This window comes from Triturus cristatus, chromosome 1_2 (genome assembly GCF_964204655.1).
Source record: "Triturus cristatus chromosome 1_2, aTriCri1.1, whole genome shotgun sequence".
Lineage (NCBI taxonomy): Eukaryota > Metazoa > Chordata > Amphibia > Caudata > Salamandridae > Triturus > Triturus cristatus.
Genome location: NC_140580.1, coordinates 807,361,275 through 807,381,283, shown reverse-complemented (window position 1 = coordinate 807,381,283; position 20,009 = coordinate 807,361,275).

Here is a 20,009-nt window from a genome sequence, read left to right as displayed (position 1 = left end):
AGTTCTGGCAGCGGGGGTAGCATTCCACCCTTCTAGAGGGAGAGGCATGTTTACACTGGCTGAACCCGGTAGGGCTTTCCTGAGCCCTGGCATCACAAAATGGATGCCTCTGCCACAGACACAGGTCTGGCCTCCTGCTGCTGACCGAAACTCCGGCAGGGGAGTCCTGGACAATAGGTTTCCTGTCGAAGGGAGGTGTGACAACCTTCCCAGACAGGCGGATGTGTATTGGGGCTGGGCGGGAGCACTCTCTGGTGCTTTGAAGTCCTGCACTGGGGGCATGTTTGCTGTCCCTGTGCATAGCCCAGTTCAAACCGGTTGCAGGGGCTACCTGCCCCTGCTCTGGCGCGAACTGTTCAAAGTAAATGGGTGTAACCACCCCTCTTTCCAAACCCACCCATAGGTGGGGCCTTAGAGTTAGTCCATCCCCTAAACTTACTATACGTATAGGAATCCAGTCCCTAGGACTTTAGATTATCCTGGACGAAACTCTGCAACATACATCCTGGACCTTTGGCGTTCTACTTTAACTAGAAGACTGAAGAAATCTCCCTTGGGGTGAAGGAGTGACTCCCCAGCTTGGCAGGCACCAAAGAAGCAACTGACCGGTCTGCATCGCTGAAGCTTCTGCCGGACGCCGAAGTCTTTGCATCGCCAGAGGTAGATTTCCCGACTTCCCCGAGGCTACCCTGAGTCCACAGCAAAGCTGAGGCCCATGGCTATCGTGGGTGATGTGGAACCGTGACCCCTGGACACCGTGAACTTTTGCAGCAACACTATCTTCTTGGTCCTCCTCGAAGTTGTGCTTTGTGCTCCAAGTAGCCCCAGCCTTGAGCACCTCCTGCACTAAATATTGTTGGCCTCCACTCCACAAGTGACCCGTGGGCCAGCTTCAAGTGTGACCACTTGAGGCTCCTTTGTGATCACTAGACTGTTGGCTAGCAGGTCCCCACGAAGGCCACTCCTTTTCTGCTTGGGCTTTCCAGGTTGCTCCAGACGTGCCCTGTCTTACCCTCACTGGGTGACTCCCTCAGACCTTGCTGGTCTGCACCGCAGTCCTTTCTCTAAATTCCAGTGACTTGCCGTTGCCAAGGCTTGTTGGGTCCATTCTGGTCGCCGACACCGCAGCACTCAACAGACTTTGTGGGACAGCTCGAATCCGGCTGGTAGACTTCATCGACACTGGACTTCGTGGCTGAAGAGTCAAGACACCCATCAACTCACCTGAAGCACCTGACATCTGTGGGCAGTGGTCCATCCTGCCCTAGGTCACTGGCAAGTTACCCAGACTCTGTCCCCTCTGCTTTCAGGTTCCTTCCATCCTAGATCCGGCCTTTGATCTCTGCGGACACTTCTCCTCTCCACGACAGCAGCAGTTCTTTGCAGGCTCCCATTGAAATCGACGACGCGACCCCACACCAAAAGACACCTATGCAAACGGCTTCCCTGGGTGAGGTAACTTGAGTACTCCGGTGCTACCGTGGGTGCTAGCCCTAGAACTTCTTAAGTCCAAAATGGTTTGGTCCTGACTCGATTAGAAGTGTCCCTAATCTTTAAATTTCCAACTGCGACATTGCTCATAGAAGATAACGGGAACCCACGGTTGTGTTTACACACTGCATACAGTCCCCGTGGGTCCCCTGTGTCACTACCTTGGGTGGTTCCTTGGAGTCCCAGCGATTCTACAGGCTATAGGCCTAGTGTCTATTCCAGTCGTGGTTCTTATACCACTTTTTTGGTATATGGTTTGGTACGCCCCTAGGGCCCAAACGTGTATTTGTGCTATTACTGATAATTGCTGACTTGTAAACTAAGTACTTCGAACTCCAGTCTCATAAAGAGACTAGAGGGGTGTGTTTTATCTTAATTACATTTATTTTGAATATAAACCTGGTGTCGTTGTCTTTTCATTTGATCATTCAAGAGATTATAGACTGGTAAAACAAGCTGCTTTACATTCCTTCAAGACTTAGCCTGAAGGCTGATCTCCATAGCTACCACTAGGATAGCTTTCAATAAAGGTTGTCTTTAACCTATTCACCATAAGGGGTTGTTTGTACTGATACAAGGTGCCCACTAGAACTAGTGGGCACCATATATCAGGCCACCTTCTCACACAAGTGATGCCTCTGGTAGTCACCATATTTACTAGTGCACATGTTCCTGTGCATGAGACATCAAGGGCCCTGGTAGTCCCCCAGTACCACAGAGCCTTCAACTGGAGTTGGCTCACAAACCTCCCCTGGCAGGACACCTGGGCCAAGACAAGACCTTTGATAGTCTTGTCCCACACTTCTATTGGCAAAGGATCAAGACTTCCTCAGATCCATTCTATAGGATTTGTGTGACCTGCCAGGCTAGTGGTAAGCCAGGGCAGAGGCTCAAAGCCCCCTTAAACTGCTACCTGTCATTGACACACCTTTTGAGAGGGTAGGCATTGACATTGTGGGGCCTATGGATTCACAGACTGCTTCTGGCAACAGGTTCCTCCTGGGTCCCATGAAAGGCATGATTAGAAGTCTGCCTAAGGCCTTAAGGAAAAAGTGTGATATCCTCTTGCCATGCCTGTTTGCCTATAGGGAAGTACCGTAGAAGGGAGTTTGAACTTCGGTTTGGACATCCATTCAAAGGACCCCTGGGTTTGGTCATGAAAGGCTGGAGCAATCTCCCATTAAATCCCTCCAGGATGTAGTGAGCTACATGCTGGCCTTGAGGAGCCACTTGGCTAAGTTGTGGAAGTTAGCTTCTAACAGCCTAGAAGCCAGCCAAGCAGTCATGAAGGAGGGGTATGACAAAAATTATACCACTTCGGATTTACAGACTGGTCAGAAAGTGTGGGTAATAGAGCCAGTGGAGCTTTAGAGCTCTCCATGATCCCTGGATGTGATTGATAAAAAGGGGGGGCCCACCTACTCTATGGATCTCAAGACCCCACCGGGTGCTGCAGGTCAATTGCCTCAAACCCCACTTTGAGAGGTCTGAGTTCACTATGCTGCTGGTGACACATGGTGAGGAGGAAGAAGAGAGTAAACCTCTCTCTGATCTCTTAGACTGTGATGAGAAAGATGGGTCTTTGGATGGAATAATCCTTTCCCCCACTCTGAAACCTGACCAACAGAGACACTGCCACCAAGTATTGAGACAGTTCCCCTCTCTGTTTTCTCTGATCCTGTGCAGCCTTGATTTGGAAACTGGGGACAACAAACATTCTGTTAACAAAAAGTCTCACAGGTTGTCAGATAAGGTAAGGTCCAGCATTAAGGACGAAGTGTCCAAATGCTGGAGTTGGGGGTAATAGAACCGTTTGGTTGCCCTTGGTCCAGTCCTGTGGTTCTAGCACCAAAAGCTGCCCACAGGGCACCACACTCGAACTGGGGTTTTTTGTGTGGATTACAGAGGGCTAAATTATGTGATCAAGATGGATGCTTACCCCATTCCCCCAGGCTGACGAGAAGATTGATCAGTTAGGGGCTGCCCAGTATCTCAGTACATTTGACACTACATCAGGGTACTGGCAGATCACCCTAACAGATGGGGCAAAGGAGAGGTCAGCCTTCTCCACTCCAAAGGGCCACTATCACTTTAGGGTGATGCCCTTTGGGTTAATAAACGCCCCTATCACCTGCCGGAGCCTGGTGAACCAGGTCCTTGCTCGTATGTAGGCCTCCTCCGCTGCTTATCTGGATGACATAGCTGTATTCAGTAGCAGAAGAAAAGCGCTTTAGGCCCTGCAGCAGGCAGGCATGACTTCCAGGCCAGTAAGTGCCAGATATGGCAGGGGACTGTGGTGTACTTGGGAAGTGGTATCCTATTTAACCAGGGCCTGTAAGTTAAATGCTACTATTGGGCAGCAGCACTTACTGTGCCACCCACAGAAGTAGTCTTTCCAACCTGTCTCAGGCCTGCCACTGCAGGACCTGTGCGTTCATTTTACTGCCACTTCAACTTGGCATTTAAACTTGCTGTCCAAGCCTTAAACTCCACTTTTTATTACATATATGTCACCCTTAAGGTAGGCCCTAGGTAGCCTCAAAGGGCAGGGTGCTATGGAAGTAAAGTTATATGTCCTGGAAGTGACAAGCAGCCTATTTCATGTTCCACTACTGTGAAGCCTACCTCTCTCATCCAATCCTCCTATCCTTTCAGTGAATTTCTGGTTCCGCGTTGAGCAGATCGAGCGCCGCAACCACAAGCCGCAAAATGCAGAGCGAGCCGCAGGATACTGCCATATCACCCAGCCGGCACTGTCACCGCCCGCAGGTGACCATCAGGGGAAGAGGCGACAAACAGCAGGAGGAGGACTGGTCTGAGGATGGAGGAGGCGAGAGCCTTCAAACTGCCAGCCTGTCCTTCTTAGCCTGTTCTCAGCTCTCTCCCCACGATGCATGCTGACCTCTTATTTGCACTTGTCCGATTGGCCAGAGACCAGAGCAGCGAGAGGCCAGAGGCAGAGGCAGGGAGCAACATTAATAGTACAGCCGTGCAGCAGAACATCAGGTAAGGCTTAGGAGCCGTGAGAACCTCCCTGGAGGAGCGGAGGCAGCCATCACTAGGCTGGTGCAGCTTGTTCTTTCCTGGGGTGGCCTCTGCCCTACTTGCACAGCACAGCAGCACAACCGCACTCCCACGCTACTCACGCTACCTCTACCTGCCTGCTGCCAGCTGCCTTCTGCAACCCCCATCACTTCCCCTAGAACTTCATAGCCAGAGGGGAAGGAAGTGGGGTGGGACTACGGGGACAATAACAAAAGTTCTCCAAGCTCCCCAAATTTGCCCAAGCTACCCCAAGCTTCCCTGACAAACAAAGGAATGAAAGAAGGAATAGAAAAGAAGGCAAAGAAAACCATACAAGAGGTAATAGAAAAGGGAACACCAAAGGAGCACCAAGGGAGGATAGGCTAGGATGGAGTTGGCAAAGGAGTCGCCTCCAAGCAGTCTCCAAGCAGAAACCGTTGGGGGGAGTTGTCAAGTCTACCAGACCATCAGCTGGAAAGACAGTCTTTGCTAAGCAACTAAAGGACCACAAACCAATCAAACATCACACAGCAGGGGCAAAAACCAAGTGGATGTAAGAAGTAGGGAGTAAGATTTGCAGGAGCACTTAGGCTAACCTGCTCCCCTGTCTCTCCCATTAACTAACAACCACAAGAACAGGAACCCAAGTCAAGCATGGTGGGAGAGCCTGGTAGGGTGAATTGGGGCTTCTCGGAAGCCTCGGAAGGTCTTGAAGGATCAGAAGGATCGGACCTAATTGTAATCGCACCTTCAAGGGAAACAAGTGAAGCAAGGAAAACAGATTCCAACCCACATAACAGCTTGCATATAGCTGGCTTCCAATATAGCTGCCTCTGACCTGGGGGTGACACAGACCTTTAGTGGAAAAAACTGCCAAATATCTTGTGCACCAAGGCAACAAAGGACACAAACAACTAGTAACTATCAAAGAACTAGCAAAGAAGCAAGCAAAGAAATGTGCCAGACATGAGGTCGGGAAGAGTGAGAGGATCCATCACAAAGCCATAAAAAAGCAAAAGGGCAATCAGCCCCAAATGCAGCGCAAGAACTAAACCCTCGAATAAAGATAGCAAAGATAATAGTACTTTCTCCATCAAAAGTAGCAAGTATATTAGCAAAGTCAGTAGCCTAGTAGTAATAAAAATTAAAAAAAACATAAGCCCAAACAAGATGGTCACAAAAAACTGCAAGTTAAAAGAACTTATCACCATGGAGGGGACACCTCAGCGAAAGAGCTTAGGCATATATATCAACCGAACATTTACACCAAATTTGCATTCCTGAAAGATGCCAGAAAAGCTACCTAGTCAAAAAGTGAGGGCATAAAGGGTCTCCAATCCCCATTGCAACCATGGATACTTGATTATCACACAGAGACACCAATCCAACCGTCTGCAGGGGATTCCCAACTTGGGGCCACCACCTTAGACAAAAGTACCACAATAGTAAACCAAAGCAAAAGATCTAAAGGAATCAGAGCCCAGGGTGGCCCCCTCGCTGGGAGAGGCAGCAGTCCACCAAGTTGTATTCTGGGAAATAATGATCCCTCCTGTCAAAACAACACCCAATTGGCCCAGGAATCTACAGCTAATCTGATAAAAAGGAGAAAATAAACGACAACAATTAGAATGAGATATTCAAACACAAGAACAACAGTTGGGTAATATGGAGAAGACCATACATAGAACTCCCCAAGCAAGGGGAAACTGGTGCTCCGCCCGGGAGGCTTTATTAGAATCCTGGCGCAGACTGGAAAAGTTCACATCTACGGCATACCAACAAAGACTTCACATGGAGAGGAACAAGACGGGCATGCTCCTTGCGAGACTCAACAAAACAGATACGACTGTAGCGTCAATACTACAACTAAGGAATGACATTGGTGACATAGTATGTAATCAACGGGCGATCATTAACACATTGCCTGGACCCCTAGCTGCGGTATATCGGCAAAAACATTCCCCACCCAAAGAAGCAATAAGAGCTTTTTTAGAAAAGATAGATCTGCCAAGACTGGAACAAGAGACAGCAGATACTCTCGGGGTGCCAATCATAAAGCAAGAAATAATAGATGCCCTCAGAAGTCTTAAACCAGCAGATGCCCCAGAAGTGATGGACTTCTGGCTGAATTTTACCAACGGTTTGCCCCGTTGCTAGCCGACTGCCTATTAGAAGTCTGTAAGGAGGGACTAGGAAGACAGTCCTTGCCAACATCCATGCAGAAGGCAGTGGTGACTATGATCCTGAAGCCGGACAAGAGCCGCTTCTACTGGGCTCCTACAGACCTATCTCACTATTAACTGTAGACGCTAAGCTCCTGATTGGGACATTGGCGGCCCATTTGTTGCCACATGTACCCCAGCTCATACACCCCGACCTAGCCGGGTTTTTACTAAGGGGGCACACTACTCATTATTTACATAGACTGGCACATGTGTGGCACGCCCCCCACCTACTGACTGAGGACTGGGCACTGGCAATGCGTCCGATACAGTGGAATGGGAGTATGCTTGGTCAGTATTAGGGAGCATGGTTGTGGGGCTGGGGTTCATTCAGTGGGTTCAACTACCATATACATATTCAACAGCCCAGATACAACTTTGGGATATGGTGTCGGAACAGTTCACACTAACAAGGGACACCTGACAGGGCTACCTCCTGTCCACGCTTCTATTTGTGATGGCAATGGGGCCTTTGGCAGTCAAGTTAAGAGAAAATGGCAGGTGTGGAATTCATGTGGGGGACACTAACCATGTGAACTCATTACTTGCAGATGATATATTGATATACGGGGGCCAGTGCTTCTCGGGGAGCTGGGGGAATTTGGGGCACTTTCGGGACTTCTAATTAATCCAGGAAAATCCTAACTGATCCCGATGGGAAGATTGGCAGGGGTGGAAGTGGATGACTTGCCGAATGTGGGGCTGCCTTGTGTATCAGAATGTGTAAAATACCTAGGGGTTTGGCTGATAGATACCGCCCCGGTATACCTGCAGAATAACATAGGGAGGGTAATAGAGGGCATCCGTATCTCCATAAGATTTTGGAAAGAGTTATCTCTGTCCCTGATGGGAAGGGTAACAATCATAAAAATGATCATTTTCCCTCGCTGCCTTTACGCCCTTCAACACTCCTTCTACAGTGTCCCAAACCATTACTTCCTAACTTTAGACAGCCTCCTGGTAGAGCTCTTGAGGGGAAACAAAAAAACACAGAAAACAAGACACCCTCCAGAGAAAATAGGAGATAGAGGAATGGAGGTACCTTGCTTAGAGCTATACTATATGGCCTCAAAACTCCAACATGCAGACCACTGGTTAGAGGAAAATGATAACTGGGAGAGACTGCTCTCGGCGGGCACACATGACGACGGGCCACTGTCCCGGAGCTCCTGATGCTTGGAGTGGGAGTCCCTAGGTCCTACCCATACGTTATACAGTACGTGGTGGCTGTCTGGGAGACTGCAGTCAAGAAGGTGATTAAGCATGCACCCTGTGCTCTGGATATGCCACTGTGGGCAATGAAACCCTTTAATAGAATAGCAGACTCAATGCCCACCCGTAAATGGATAGACAGAGAATGACTCACAATGGGAGACCTTTACTGCAGTGAGCAGTTTATAACTCGGGAGGCGGCTGAGGTCACCATTGATCTGGGGACTGGACAGGTCTTACAATACAGGAAGATTGCAGAGTGGCCCGTGAATTATGGCCCTCCTTCCCTCAGGAGCCTCCAGATACTGTGATTCTAAAGACAATGCTCTGCATGGCAGGGGGCCGATGGTCGGTATTCATCTTAAGAGCACGCCAAGATGACCTCCCTACAGGGACCTATTGATACAGAAAAGATGGGAGGAAGCAATAGATGAGGCCATTTCAGGAAGAGAGGGGTCGAAAATAGAAGAAGGAGCAAAGAGGGTAAGCTCCAATGCTCGATTTAAACTGATACAATATATTATACACCAAGCATACCTCACACCGTCAACTCTAAGTAAAATATACCCAGGACGTACAAACACATACCCCAGATGTGGTGAAACAGAGGCAAAATTCATATATATGATGTGGGAATGTCAAGCACTTAATCAGAACTAGGAGGACATACTGGCTCGATTACACACAGCCACTGGGTGGATAATTCACAAGACAATACGGTCTGTAATTTTGGGACTGCTACCCAAGCCGAAATCCCAAAAACTTACTAGGAGATTTGTGCAGTTGGGTCTGGTGTTGGCAAAGAGTCAGATTCCATCTAGTGGTTAAGCCCAGCCCCCTTGTAGATGGAGGGATGGATGAAAGATATCTGTGAATAGGCGCCAGCAGAATTAGTTCACATGAAGTACGTTAGGAAAGACGATAAGATTGGGGAAGATACACGAGCATGGATAGCCATGATAGCGGATGCTTGAGACCTCACATCCCTGTCAGTAGAAGATAATGATAGGAGAGGGCAATGGCAGAGAAAGAGTAGTAATGACAGGGAAGCAATATCATACACAAGTACTATAATGTTGAATAAAACACTCACCGATTATCGAGACCAAGGGAAAGAACAAAGGGGCATATTATCAAGAAACGGCGTTAAAATTATCTCCGCTTTAATTATCTCTGCTTTAGCGGCAGAAAACTGCCACTAAAGCGGCGATAATGGGCTTGATAATATACCCTTGAGAATTCCCATAGAAGCCCATGTTCTGGTGTCAATATGGGCTTCTATTGGAATTCTCTGCGGCATATTATCAAGCCAATTATCGCCGCTTTAGCGGCAGTTTTCTGCCGCTGAAGCAGCGATAATTTTAAAGCCGTGCTTGATAATATGCCCCAAAGGGAGGGGGATAGGAGTTGATATGGTTATGTTGGCAAAATACAAATGGCAAGGAGAAGGGTACTGATAACAATGATGTCAATGGAAGATACCGTAAAGAGAAATGAACAAAGAAAGGGAAAATGGTGGGGGAGGAATATGATGACACTGTGTGAATCTGGTTAATAAACCTTGCTGTGATAATGCAAAATGCCAATAAAGTTGTCGCTCCATTTAATATTGTGGATCTGTAGCAATGATTTTGACAGCCACAATTATGAATTGTTTCATTATGCACATTTCTGCGAACAAGTCTGCATAATTGAAAATCCACCTGTGCATATTTGTAGAAAACTGGCAGTGGTATGGGTAGTTATGGCATATTCTTAATTAAGTAAAAACTCATTCTGCAGTAGTGCAAGTAAATTGTGCATGCACACAGGAGTGAATCTCATTCCGGTGCCATTTAAAGCCTGATAGTGAAGTGCACTCAAGGATCAATACACCAAAATGTAGGAAATGTACGGAGCATACACAATGTAGAACCACAGAGACTATGGAACAGATACCTGTCGAGCCCCAAGGAGCCAGTAATGGCCCTTACAACTTGAAGAAACTCCACGATATGATGACCCAACTAATAACCTAAATATTCTTTCCAGAATACAAATCAAGGGGAAAAGTGGAAACAGGGGAACTTTGGGGCATATCAGCAACAACCGGCGATAATTATCGCTAAGCGCACTTAGCGCTAGGATAATTATCGCCGGCTAGCGTGGATTTTAATCGCTGAGATAGCGTGCTATTAGCAACACTTATCTCAAAAGCGATACAAATCCTAGCGCTAACTTGCAAACATGAGATTATCGCTGGAAACCCAGTGATAATCCCACAAAGTTTGGCGATAGCTTGCTGATAGGGCCTCTCATACTTAGCCATGATATCCACCTTCCATAGGATATCATGGCTAAGTCAGTGTCAAAGCAAGCGTAAGGAAAGTAGCGATAACAGAGGTTATCGCTACTTTTCTTGTCGCTATGCTGCTTTGCGTGAGGCGTGATAATAGGAGAAATGTCGCTTAGCGACATTACTCCCGTTATCCTGGGGAGGAACGCCCACTTTGCATCTCATTAGAGATGCAAAGATGGGCGTTAGGAATACAGGCGCTAAGGCAAGGATTCACGCAATAGCGTGACCTTGCTGATATAGCGATAAAATTATTGCCGCTTTTTGGCCGAAAACGGCCGCAAAAGCGGCGATAATATTTTATCGCCGCCTTGTAGATATGCCCCATATTGTGACTCCTGTGCTCAATTAAAACTGCTTTGCTATGTTGGTGCGCTTGCTTGCTTATTGCTTGTTGCAGTAGCAACTGCCATTCTGCTACCTGCCTTCTTGTGCTGGCCTACTGCCTGCTACTTTCTTCTGAGCTAACTTGAACATGTTCTCCAAGGGCTTGCCTCCTGTTTCGAAGCCTCAGGATCATTAACCCCTTGCGCACTGCGCACATTTTCCTGCTGTGCGGGTGAATTAAAGAGTGGCCGGGGTTCGGACGACCCCGTGGCCGTCCTCTGCACATGCCCACCGTGTTGTCGGTTGGCCGGGGGCCGTCTGAAGCACGCAAGGGGTTAAGGGCTTCACCACTGCCTTGGGACTTTAGTCATCATGAGTCCAGCAACTGCACTTGGCTCGCTGCAGATTGTGCCTGATTGCCCACTTGCGCTGTGCTCAAAATGCACACTTGTTGGAAGAGAGATCAGGCACCCTTTTTGTGCTTGCGGTGGACTGTGCCTGATCACACATGTGTGCTGTAATCCAAACACGCACTTTGTTGGAAGAGAGATTAGGTACGTTCTAGCCTGTGCCTATGCCTGCTGTAGCCGAGAGATGTTGTGTGCTGCTTTGAAGCATTGCTGGGCGATGCTGAGCCCCCCCCATCCATTGGAAGGGAGACTGCTGCAGCGCTGCATGCTACAATTTTATGCAACTCAGAGCAACCCCAGACACGCCCTGTGGCCTTTTTACGTTGGGAGATTAAGTACCCTTGAATCCTGAGGGTCCCTAGGGGCCAATTAGCCCACTAGGTACCTCCAGTAAGCACCACAGAACTGCGTTGCAGAGAGGTGTAAAAAGGGGCACGGCCTGGACCACCTCTCTGCAACGCAGCGCAGTTGCGCTTACTGGAAGCACCTGGTGAGCTAGTTGGCCCCCAGGGGTCCTCAGGATTGAAGAGGAATTATTTCCCCAATTTAAAACGCGCCACAGGGCGTGTTGGCTCACGTCACCTCAGGCCACGTCCCCTCCCTTCACCACTGTGTAAACACGCCCTGTGGCCATTTTAAGTTGGGAGATTAAGTCCCCTTGAATCCTGAGGGTCCCTTGGGTCCAACTAGCCCACTAGGTACCTTCAGTAAGCATCACAGAGCTGCGTTGCAGAGAGGTGTAAAAAAGGGCGTGGCCTCTAAACACCTCTCTGCAACGCAGCTCCCTGGCGCATACTGGAGGTACCTGGTGGGCTAGTTGGCCCTCAAGGACCCTCAGTATTGAAGGGGAATTAATTCCCCAATTTACAACTTGCCAGGGTGCGCGCTTGCACAATGGTGAAGGAAGGGGGGTGGGCCTGAGGTGACATGTCTGCAAACACTCCCTGTGGCGAGTTTTAAGTTGGGGAATTAATTCCTCTTCAATCCTGAGGCTACCTGGGGGCCAACTAGCCTGAGCCTGAAGATAATCATATACAATGTGGGAACGTGATGTCACGTGTGTGGGGGGGGATTAAGGGAGGGAGGGGTTAGTTTTTTAAGATGTATTGATGGAGAGCAGTTGTTATTATTGTAATGGTTTGAGACGACTTACTTACTACATACTTGTCCCAATAAAGCATCACTCGCCAGTGGCCTTTATTGTGTACCATTTCGCGCCAAGGGGGAATGAGAGCAGAAAGGGAAAACAGGAGCAGGGAGGGAGTGCATGGACGGAAGGGAGAGAGCAGGGAGGGAGTGCATGGATGGAAGGGAGAGAGCAGGGGGGAGTGCATAAATGGAAGGGAGAGAGCAGGGAGGAAGTGCATGGATGGAAGGGAGAGAGCAGGGAGGTAGTGCATGGATGGAAAGGAGAATTCAAAGGAGAGTGCAAAAAGACAGGGTGTGTTTGGTGAATGCAAGGAGGAAAAACGTGTAAAATGAGAAATATGTGGAAGAATGGATTGAAGAGGCTGTGCGGCAAGGGTGAGGCTTATTATTTTCCAAAAATTGTAAGAGTATTTGTTCTACGAAAGCTTACTGTTGTTGCCGGGAGGAGGGTTGAAGTTAACATTAAACAATTCCATAAAAAAAAAAAAATTAACATAGGGCCTGAGGCCGGCCTGACACTTAGCAACAGTACTGAGTCACTCGGGGCAAAGCTGGAGACACTGAGGGGTGATGAGTGACAAGAGGCGGGACCTCATTGCCAGCCTTCTCTGCCTGAAAACATGTATTTCCTGCATGTCTGTTCAGAGAAAGGGTTTGTTTTCATCTCTGTGAGAAGCAGCTCTGTGCTGTATCCTGCTAGCCCTTCTATCATCCGCCTCCGCCCCTCCCCCTTGGTCCCCCAGGGGCCCCCGTTTTATTTTCAGGACACATCCACTCGAAGCAAGTCTGGGCTGCACACCACAAAAGAAACTCTCACAACACATGAAAGCATTATCGCCCACTTCCAGCTTTGAGAAAGTGGAAGGGGGGTGTCCAGTTACCCCACCAGAGTCTTGCTTTGAAATTATAATGCACAATTATGAGTGCAATCACAAAAATGAGTATTTCAGTGTCAAGTGGGGAGGCCCACAAATAAAACAGATTAGTGGAGGGGAAATAAATAAATCGAAGTGCATATGGGCTCAACTACATACAAAATCCTTATACTCAAGCAATTCAGAAAGGCACTCCAGACTGTGCGATTTTGTATAACTTGCAGTTTAGCGAACACTGATTTCGACGCCCCTAAATAGAGGGCATTGCCATAGTCTATCCTTGAGAGGATTAAAGCCTGGATCACCAGTTTTTTTGCTTGGAATGGTAGCAAGGAGAGGACTTTGCAGATAGTTCTAAATAGGTCTTAACGTCAAGCAGCCGTCTTCCTAGCCTGTACTTTGAAAGTGAAGTCCTGATCTGGCCAGACTCCCAAACTTTTTATCTCAGTTTTTGGGGCTGGCACTGGGCCCATACACGGCAGCCACATTGTACTTGCTTTAAAATTTAGGGGGTTGCCGAGAATCATAAGCTCAGTTTTTTCAGCCATTGAGCTTTAGGTGAGACAGGCTCAATCATGAAGCAGGTTGCAAACTCTAGCGCCTTGAGACCCTTGCGGGTGATTTCCCACGCTCTATATGATTGATTGGCTTCAGTATGCCACTGTTGATCTGTCGGTTTACACTTCAAAATCTGGGGGATATTGTCCAAAGCCTCCCCACCCCCCAAATCTAAAATCTGGAGTGGAATAAATCTGTGAGTGCCTAAATCAGGTTGGTTTCGCAGTTGTCAGTCTCTCTTCTAGGCACATTTCAGCATCGCAGATCAGGGTGCAGAGGGCCCTGCAACAGCAAACGGAAAGGGTGCCTTTGCCTCCGGGTTGCGTAGTAAGACATCCATCATTAGAATACAATTGGCCCATCACCGCTCTGAACCCCTTTGTTGCAGCGCTGCACCTGCTGCACTATTGGCAACCACACCCCTACATTTCTTCCTGCAGAAGGGACAGATTTTTGTAGATGAACTACTGGTGCGGTTTATTTTCACCGCCTACCGAGTCCTCTACTTGAACGAGATTGTGTACCACGAGCGTTACTTCCATTTGCATGGATAGTAGAAGTTTGTAATCCTTCCACTGGTCGCAGCAACGATTTTATTATGCGCTTGGATATGCTATCGCTGCGGGTCTTTCCGGCCCTGGCATCAGCACCAATCATGTTTATTTCGTCAACATGAAGAGGTATTTTGTACCATAACAGCATCTCTGATCTTCACCTTGCGGGGGAGGGGGCATAGCCCGGCATTCTGCTGGAGCTCGGGTTGTCCTTTCTTACTTCTGCTGTAGTTTCGAGCCTTTACGTCTGCCAGCCCCCAGCAGCTGCTAGTCAGGTGTGCCAAAGCGTCTGGGGTCGATTTCTGTGCAGTGAGGCAGCTGCAGCCGGGTGCGCACCCTCGCCTCACACAGGGCCCGGATCACTGCTAGAATGAGCTTGTGCTACCTTACGGATGGAAGACACGTGGCTGCAGGAGGAAGCTGGCCGGGACAGGCTCCATGGCTCTCTTGACAGTCGCCCACAAAGCCTTTGTCTAGTGCCGCGGACTGTTCCTTGCGGGTGCACCAGGATGACCTGATGCACGGCTCAAGTTATCAGCAGCAGCTGCTGTAAGTCACATGAGCAGGTCACGTTGCTCCAAAAAGCATAATTAAATACAAACAAGCATTGGCAATGCAATAGGACTCAAAGAGACCTATTACATTGCAAAGAGCAATGCGTGCTGGCGACGAGGCATGAGGGGGGGTCAGTAGCGAGAAGGCATCGGACTGCGGGAGGGGGGCCATGGGAAGAAAGTAGTTTGTGCTGTGAAGGGGCCATTAGCCGTGGAAGGACACAAATGACTGACATGGCTGTTATGGGCAGGGACTTACTTGCTTAAAACCAATCGGAAGGAGGCATTTAGAACCTAAGCCAATGAAGAAGATGGGCCAGAGAGTAGGCGGAGCTTCCACAAAGCTTCCACTCTATACTGCAACTACAACGCTAGGCGAGACCTAAAAAGGTGGTGAGGAATCAACAGAACGTTCTGTATAACATAGGAGTGAACCCATCTGGGCCTGTGCTTTACCGGATTGGAGTTGTGCTGATGGGCAAATCTAGCTCTGTAATTGGTCAGATAATAGTGTCTGTAGATGTGAGGAGTCTAGATATTTTGTAATATTCTCCCTGAGCAGATGTGCAGCCTCATACTAGTCATTATAATACAGACTAAACTCCTGTGCAAAGTCAGGGTCTTTTGATTTCAGTCCGATCTTTTATTCCAGTTATTCTGTCACCAGTGTAGAGTAGAGTTTACAAATCAATAACCTACTCACGTTTTTCCTTTTACATAGCAATTTTTTGTTTAGTCCACGAAAATGCATATTCTGCCATACCTACGTCTACTGCTTTTACCTGTGACTTAATCCGTCTTACTTGCCTTCATCCCTTCATAGAACTGGTCTATCCCTATGTGTGCCTCTCTACTTCTTTCAACTGCCTTTCCAGGCGCTCTCTAACCAGAATTTGAGTTGGATTTAGTCTAGATGTAATGGATATAAGCACTCTCCTCAATACTGCCTTTAAGGCTTCCCAGAGCATTTCCTGACTAATAGCACTTATCATTTTCTTCCATTTATATGCAAATGGTATGTTCTATCTGTGCTATCGCTGTGCCATTGTAAAGGAGATTCTTGTTTAATCTCTTTCTCCTATCGGTGAAGACAGACTTAGTGGTTGAAAAGGTCAAGACGATAGGGGTATGATCTCATAGGGCAATGTTCCAGATCTCAGAGTGTTCCACAATCAGTATCAGTGCATCACATATTAAAACGTAGTTTGATCTAGAATAGGATATGTGTGCCCCTGATAAGTAATGTTAATCAATTTCATCCTTGTGCTTCCGCTGCCTCTGCCATTTGACTATCTTAGGGGCATGGATGGTCCCAATGTTGTGTGCAGGGCTAGGCATGCCACTCTTTAGATTGGGCCCTCCCTGACACAACACATCCTCCCCTTGGTGTTGCTCCACCCTGACCTTCGATGATGTCTACTAGCCAGCCACCCTTTGTGCATCACTATGTGTGCACCCATTTTCTTTATGGCTGGCCCCTGTTGTAAGGCCCACCGCTGCAACGTATTTTCTGGCTCTCCAGTTTTGCAGGCCCACAGCAGGTGTCAATAGCTTCTCTCCACCAGAGACTCAATCAATTCTGCCCCTTCATTGTCTTAGGGAAGCAGAGCTCGCCCGCTTTTATAAGGGGCTTGGAGGAGCTCTGGAGAAATATGGCTCCTCCATTCCCTTACTAGGCCATGCCAGCATATAACTACTGTAAATATCTAAACAGACTTCAGTAACACAAATACATAACTCGGATTAGTTCCCTACCAAGTTTTGTTCGCATCAATTTTTCTTGGGCCATTCATCACATAAGTAGTTCTGACACTTAACAGCATTATTCGGACCAATGGAACTATGTTTTCAAAAATGAACATTTTACCTACTAATTTGAGTGTACAAGAACACATTTTGCTAAAGGCAAATGGTATACATCTCACATGAATTGAGAGTTGCATTTGCTGTAGCTATCATCCAAGAGGTGTCATCACAATTTGTATTTGCTCATCTACAAGGACTTGTACACATACAATTTGAGAGCATCACAAAGAATGGGAGCACAAAGCAAGGAAAGTAGCCCCATATTTTCTGCGCCTCTTTCACGTTTACGTCACTGCATGCTGTGCATTAGCGTTTTTTATAGGCCTGGGCAAAATTTCCGTTCCGTTCGCGGAATTTGCGATAATTTGGCATTTCCGCGTTACGCAGAGAGCGCGGAAATGTCAAAATTTCCGCATTCCGCAGCTTTGCGATAATTTGGTTCTTGCTCGCGCTGTAAAATAATACATTCTCGCGCGCGCGCAATCGCCTTACCTGAATCCCCGCGTTCGCCGACAAGTTTTCCCGATCCGGTCGCGTTCTCCATGAGATGTTGTATTGTTTTAGCCATTTGCGCTGTCTCGCGACAGTTCGCGTCCGCAGTGACGTCATGCGTCGCGCGATCACGTCTTTTTTCTCGCGATCATGCACCGCGAGACAACTGAAAACAAGATGGCCGCACCCGCGAGCAACCGCAGGGGTAAGTTACCGACCCGCTACCATGCTAAAAATATCGCGAACGGGCGGGAAAAAAACTTCTGCATCTTCGCGATATTTCCGCTTGTTTGCGGAGATTTTTAACATTTTCGCGATAATTTGCGAAAGTCGCTTTCGCAAATTCCGCCCACCCCTACTATTGTGGCTGGCTCTTCGTAGGAGTATCACCTGGCTGGCCTACGTGTCCTGGATGTATTGCACAGACCAGACTCTGTATTAAGCAGATGTGTATTAGCTGTTGAACATGTGCTCACCTCAGTGACATTGGTGTGGTAATGTACTCACTCTTCGTTATTCCTTCCAAATCTCTGCAGGGCACCGCCTCTCCCCAGACGAATGCCAGACCTGGATACAAGGCGTGAACATGACTGCATACGCAGATACCGCTTCTCGCAAGAGTTGATAGAGGACTTGGCCCGCCGGCTTGAACCACACCTCCAACCACAACACAGGTATCCTACAGCTCTGACCCCCAAGATGAAGGTGATGGCAGCCCTACATTTTTTTGCCACTGGTACGTTTCAATTGACCATAGCTGATGTCGGTGGCATGTCCCAGACAATGTTCAGCCGTGTCCTGCATGATGTTTTAGAAGCCATGTTGGTGCACCTGGATGAATTCATCCATTTTCCCACTCGTGAGCAGTTGACAGGTATCAAGGGTGAGTTCTATGCCCTGGGAGGGATGCCTCACGTAATTGGGGCCATTGATGGGACACATGTGGCTTTGGTACCACCACAGGCACAGGAGGTAGCCTTTCGGAACGGCAAACATTATCACTCTATCAATGCCCTTATGGTGTGTCTTGCTAACATGCTGATTTCCCATGTCTGTGCCCGTTTTCCAGGGTCCGCACACGATGCCTACATCATGAGGCGTAGCAGGGTGGCAGAAATGATGCTGCACGCGGAACGAGCATGTCTTGTTGGTGGGTATACTCTGTTAGTCCTGTGTTGTGCGCTATCTTTGTATCTTACGACATCTCCTGACCCACTTCTTCACATGATGTTTCCATGTAGGGGACTCTGGCTATCCCAACATGCCATGGCTGATGACGCCTCTCCGCAACCCCAGAACAGCCGCAGAACACCGGTACAACGACACCCATGGGCAGACGAGGTGCGTGATTGAGAGGACGTTTGGACTCCTGAAGAGCAGATTCTGGTGCCTCCACAAGACCGGCGGCGCCCTCCCATATGCCCCGGTGAAGGTCTGCAAAATCTTCATTGTGTGCTGCATGCTGCACAACATGGCAGTGGAGAAGGCCGTGCCACTCATCCTTGATCCGGATGAGCAGGATCATCCACCCGTGGAGGATGAAGGGCTTGGGCACGGGGCAAGTGAGGATGAGGATGAGGACATCCAGAGTCAGCTTATCAGCAACTTCTTCTCATACTGGTCAGTGTCTGAGTGTGCACGCTTTGAGCCTTGTGTGGCATGTGTTGCACTGTGTGTGTCCAGCGGACTGTGTGCTAAGTGACTTGGAGGTGTGTTCTGATGTGTCATTCAAGTGATGATGTCATTCCACACCTTTTAGCTGGGACACTAAATGTTTTAAGAGCATTTATTTATTTATTTATTTTATGCAATTTTTAAAGCGCGCAAATACCCGTACGGGTGTCTCGGCGCTATCGTTACAGAACTCACTTCTTGCGATGAGGGGGAATTAGGCAGAGAACAGCCATGTTTTAAGGCTCTTTCTGAACTTGAGCAGCGTAGGGGCCGTTTTGATGTGGAGTGGTAGTGTATTCCACAGCTTGGCAGTAGCGATAGTAAAACATTTATCTCCCCAGCTGGCCTTTCTTGTCCGTGGGACTTTCAACAAGTAGGCTGAGGACGATCGTAAGGTCCTAGGTTGTTCCACTGGGCAGAGGGCTTTTTTTAGGAACTGTGGTCCGGAGTTGTTCAGAGTTTTGTAGGCTATACACAGAGCCTTAAATTTGATTCGGCTCCTAATAGGGAGCCAATGTAGCTCTTTGATGTAAGGACGTGGAGGTGAATTTGGGGATGTGTAGTAGGGTTCTGGCCGCGGCGTTTTGCACCGTCTGGAGTTTATTGAGTACCTTTTCCTGAGCGTTCAGAAGAAGGGAGTTACAATAATCGGTTCTTGAGAACACTAAGGTGCTGATAAGTGTTTTGCCCGCGGACTGTGGTAAGTAAGGAAGTAGTTTTTTTATTTTTTTTAGGGTGTAGAAGGCAGATGATACCACAGCGTTGGCGTGATGGAGGAAAGTCAACTTATTGTCAAAAGTGACTCCCAAATTGCGGACCTTGACTACCGGTTGGGGGGGGGGACCCAACTGAGATGGCCACCACTGTGGGGACCATGCCGGCTGCAAGTTCCCGAATGTCATCACCTCCGTTTTATCAGAGTTTAGTTTGAGGCAATTTGATGACATCCAGGAGCTTATCGCCTTCATTCCCTCTTGGAAGTTGGCTGCGACAGATGTTCCATTATTGTGCACCGATAATACTAGTTGAGTATCGTCGGCGTACGTTGTAAGGGCAATTCCATGCGATTTTATCACCCTCGCTAAGTCCGATACATAGATATTAAAAAGCGTCGGACTTAGCGAGGAGCCTTGTGGGACTCCGCATGGGAGGGAGAAGGTCTGGGAGGTGAAATTACCCATCTTGACTGTCTGAGGGCGATTGGCCAAGAATGAAGCAATAAGATCTTTGGCCTTGCCTCTTATTCCTAAAGCCGAGACACGGTCGATCAGAGTGACATGATCGACCGTGTCAAATGCAGCGGAAAGGTCCAGAAGTATTAGGACC